Source organism: Octopus bimaculoides, chromosome 18 (assembly GCF_046866305.1).
Source record: "Octopus bimaculoides isolate indiv1 chromosome 18, ASM4686630v1, whole genome shotgun sequence".
Classification (NCBI taxonomy): domain Eukaryota; kingdom Metazoa; phylum Mollusca; class Cephalopoda; order Octopoda; family Octopodidae; genus Octopus; species Octopus bimaculoides.
Window position 1 is genome coordinate 1,603,337 of NC_142945.1, and position 5,000 is coordinate 1,608,336.

Here is a 5,000-nt window from a genome sequence, read left to right on the forward strand (position 1 = left end):
TACATGTACGTATTTATGATACGGTGAAAATATGTGTAAATTTAGTGAAAGTGCACGTGTGTTTATATACATGCATACATACATACATACATAAAGAAATAAAGAAAGAAAGAAAAAAAAAAGAAAGAAAGAAAGAAAGAGAATGTACGTATGTACTATGTGCGTATGTACGTATGTGTGTGTGTGTGTTTGAGTAAGGGATATGCCGGTATATATGCCAAGCTAATCATGGGAATATCGATTCTTCGAAGATTGATTACAAGTTGGTGTTGCGTTTGTTTTGTTTTATTAAAACCCTTATCTTTCTGGTCGAAATCTGTTCTTGTGTTCCTCCCAGTTGGCACAGCAGTCATGGCATTGGATAAAATATGTTCCTCATAGAGACGGAGTAAGGTGGTAGAAGAGTCATTTTAGCTTTAGAATGGGTTTAAGAATTTTACAGCAACAACAGAAACTTTCTAACTAAAAACAAAACAAAAGAAAGAAAGCACAAAGTTAAACATGTCGGTTAGAGCCAGCTGTCCCACTCAAAGTGATGCGTCATCGAGTCGCTGTGCATTCTGGGAAGAAAGAAACTCATTAGATTTATGGCTAGAGACACAATGCATTAAACCATCGTTCTAAATTGATAGCATATCCTGTGGAGAGAGAGAGAGAGAGGGGGGGAGGGAGAGAGAGAGAGAGAGAGAGAGAGAATGCAACAAATGCAACAACTACATCAACATGTTCGCATATTCACACGTATCATACATATTCCCCCCATACACACACATGCGCACTGATGCGCACTCTTTTCTCATAAAGAACATACATAAATATATATATATATATATATAAACTAAATAACCGTCAAGAAAAATACTGACTTTTTGGGTTTTTTTCTTTTTTTCCCTTAAAAACATCTGTCTGCATCGTTTTCGTTATAGTTTTTTTTTTTTTAATCCAAACGCCTATTGAACGTTTGAACAGTTTCATTTTCTAAAATTATAACTTTATTACAATCATCATCATCATCACCATCATCACCACCACCACCATCATCATCATCTTCATCATCATCATCATCATCATCATTATTATTATTATTATTATTATTATTATTATTATTATTATTATTATTACTTTATTTTAAGGACTAGTTAAGATGTGACACATTGCGCTTAATGTCAAGCTTGGCATTTCCACTAATACGGCAACATCCTTATTCCAAATGATAATACGTTATGGAGAGAGAGAGAGAGAGAGAGAGAGAGAGAGAGAGAGAGAGAGAGTAGAGAGGGGGAGAGAGAGTAGAGAGAGAGAGAGAGAGAAAGAGACCGATAGTAAATTACTGTTAATCTCAGCGGATATCACGCGCCATTGCAGCTAATATGTTTTGCAGTTTAATCGGATAAGCCGGTTGATACATCCAATTATACTCAGCTAATAGTTTTGATGTTCTTTTTCCTTGTCTCAGTTTTATTTCCTTAGCTTCTACGTTTAGTTGTTTCTTTGTTTCTTATTGTTGTTGTTGTTGTTTAGCCAGAATTCTCCGACACCATGTCCTACTGTATTCAATTAGAGTTTAGGTAACCCTATGCTCAAAAGGAAAAGGACATGGCAGCCACGGCTGGAATGCCTCTGACCATCTCTGCTTGTTTCTATAACCGTCTGTCAGTCTGGTTTGTCTAACCGCCCGTACGTCTGCCTGCCTGTCCGTCTACATATCCGTCTGTCTGTCTATCTGACTGTCACTCTCTCTCCATCTCTCTCTCTCTATCTCTCTCTCTCTCTCTCTCTCTCTCTCTCTCTCTCTCTCTCTCTCTCCAGTCTCTCACTGTCTTTCTTCCTCTTCCTCTCTGCCTATTCAGGACCTACTCAGGGCTAAACTACAACTGAAATTACAGAATTATATGAATATATTCATCATTACAATTGACATTTTTGACCAACTCTCTCTACCTCTCTCTCTTTCTCGCGCTCTACTTCTCTCTCTCTCTCTTTCTCACTATCTTCCTCTTCCTCCCCCCTCTCTCTCTCTCTCTCTCTCTCTCTCTCTCTCTTTCTCACTATCTTCCTCTTCCTCCTCTCTCTCTCTCTCTCTCTCTCTCTCTCTGCTTAACCAGGACCGACTCGGAGTTAAACAACGACCCACTCTACAGAAATCCAAGAACATATTCATTCATTCAAAATGGCGCTAGAGGAATTGACGCTTTTTTTTGTCACCCACCCGACCGTCCCCGTTCAGAAATGAGGCGGATTCCTATTGATATATAAACTACTGTATTGATTCATCCAACAGATGGCGCTAATGGTTTATCTTCAGGCACAAAACAGATATTTCTTTTAATTGATCACAATCATAATGTTGCATAATTACTGCTTTTCACACTGCTATTGCAATTGTTGTTGTTGTTGTTGTTGCTGTTGTTGTTGCCGTTGTCGTTAATGTTGTTGACATGACCGCGGATGTCCCAGTTCCTGGTGTTATTTTAGTTGTTAGTGCAACTGTGCTTGTTGTCATTTCTGTAGTAGTAGTAGTAGTAGTAGTAGTAGCTATTGTTGTTCTCTATACATTTGATATTCTTTATCGTATTATTACTGTTGTTTCATTATTTACATTATTTACATTTGACGGATATTTGTCCTCATCTTGTTTGTTGTTAACACAACGTTTCGGCTGGTATACCCTTCAGCCTTCATCAGGTGTCTTGGGGAAATTTCAAACCTAGGTTCTCATTCCTAAGGTATTTTTCGATGTTATTATTATTATGTTGTTGTTTTTTTTCATCTCTCTACAAATTTTCTTCCATTTCTCGCCGAGTGTCACATATTTTACAGATAAATTCCTCTATTTACATAATATGGAGGTCTCTTTCCTTCTTTTGTTGTCCTTCCTATCAATATATTCCTCTGTCTCCTGTTCCTGAAGAAGAGCTTTGCTCGAAACGTAAAACACCCTTTCTTTCCTTCCTTGAGCGTCTTATTAATACTTTGCAAGTACCACAGGCTCGGGTTGTTGTTTTTTCTTGTCTTTTTTCTCCGTTTTTTTAAATCAATTTATATATATATATACATACATACACACACACACACACACACACACACACACACACACACATATATATATATATATATATATATATATATATATATATATATATATATACATTATAATAATTACCGACATAAATACACACATACATACATGCACGTATGCATAAATATATACATACATACACATACATGAATACATACATACATACATATATACATACATACATACATGCATACATGCATACATAGACTGAGAGACAGAGAAAGAGAGGAATAGAATGGTAGAGAAACCAGGACAGACAGGACAAAGAAAACCCCAAAAAGAAATAATAAAAAGCCAATCAGATACAAAGAAAAAAACATATCGATGTTGTTTTTTTCCTCCAGTACAAATATTTTCCTAGGAAAATGGCGGTGTGTATAGCTATAACCAATAACATATGCAAATATATCATAGAAAGTGATGAAAAAAATTTCATCAAGTTGAATAGAAAAAGCATCGAAAGTGAGAGCTGGTATCACATTTAACAAGAAAACACAAATTTGCTAATGTCAACACTCTTAATTCCCTATCTTTTCAAACAAAATTTGTGTCGAAGGAAAACGAAAGCAAACATGGCCGACAAATATGTTTGGTCGGTGGAAAACGAGTTGTATTGTTCTTTTTTTGTGTGTGTAGCGTCAAAACTAACCTGATGATGTTATTGTTATAGACTTGCAACACAATTGGATGATCCTTCTTTGGAAATGTTCTCATTTACGTCCGTTTGTCTTTCGGATTTTTTACATATATTTATATTTGTATATTTGCACCACCCCCACAACACACACACACACACACACACACACACACACACACACAACAAAACACAAACACACTTATATGTTTTGTATTTGTGCAAATGTCATAGCTTTTGTTTTCCTAGATCGATATCTGTGCCTGTAGACTAAATAAGCATGTACTGTAAGCCTATGTTCGTTACATACGTAAGTACATACATACATACATATATACAAGCATGTTCATATCTATATCTATCTATCTATATATATATGTCTACGGACAGACATATATATATCTCCATGTATACATATATAAATATGTATGTACACGCTCAATACACAAACACATATATGTATGAAAAATAGAATATACATATATATTACATATATATATATATGATATATATAATACATATACCTGTATATATGTGTGTGTGTATGTGTGTGCGTGTGTGTGTAAATGTGTCCGCATGTCTACCCTCATATGTTGATCAATTCATAGAATGAGTGAGAAGAGTGATGTGGCCATCACTAATGTAAACAAAGAGAAAGACAAGAAACTGTAAAAGAAATTGAGATGAACATTAGAGTAAATGAAGTGTGTGTGTGCGTACATATATATATGTGTGCGTGTGTACACATACATATACATGTACACGTATACATACATATATATATATCTATATATATATAATTTGCTCACACTGGCATATGTGTACGTATGTGTGTGTGTGTGTGTGTGTGTGTGTGTGTGTGTGTGTGTGTGTGTGTGTGTATGCGATTGTGTTTGTGCGCGCGTGTTTGTGCGTGCGTAATCTATGGTCGTTAGCCCAACAAAATATATTCTGTTTCACCTGTGGCTCATCGGGAACTAATATACAAAATTCAGGAAGAGCTAATTTAAATAATTAGATAATTCGTATAAATAGATTAACTTTTTTAAATCTTGTTTCTTAGTTCCCGATCAGCCAAAAGCGAAACAATATATTTTGTGAGACTAACGACGGTTATGGACTAAATAATTTATTTACTCTGACCTACCTGTAAATACCTTAATCTAAGTGGCCAGATACAGCCTCTTTTATTACGGACTTGTCACTGGAATATATATACATATATGTGGTGGTGTGGGGTATGTATATATGTATATACATTATATGTGTATGTATGTATGTACACTT

The 5,000-nt window shown here is 35.4% G+C and overlaps 1 protein-coding gene across 7 annotated transcripts in view; it reads right to left on the reverse strand.

Annotated features, from left to right (window-relative positions):
* The window catches only part of LOC128249915 (uncharacterized), a 58,416-nt gene extending 54,533 nt beyond the window's left edge, over positions 1–3,883 (reverse strand). For 5 of the 7 annotated variants that reach the window (XR_016244901.1, XR_016244902.1, XM_089365585.1 and 2 more), the window contains exon 1: positions 1–636. This exon is cut by the window's left edge and continues 518 nt beyond it. The gene's annotated coding sequence lies outside the window, so the exon portion shown is untranslated. Of the gene's footprint in view, positions 637–3,728 lie in introns of those variants that run through there. The other 2 variants (XM_089365588.1, XM_089365586.1) reach the window with 2 other exon arrangements.
* Positions 3,884–5,000: the final 1,117 nt, after the last annotated feature.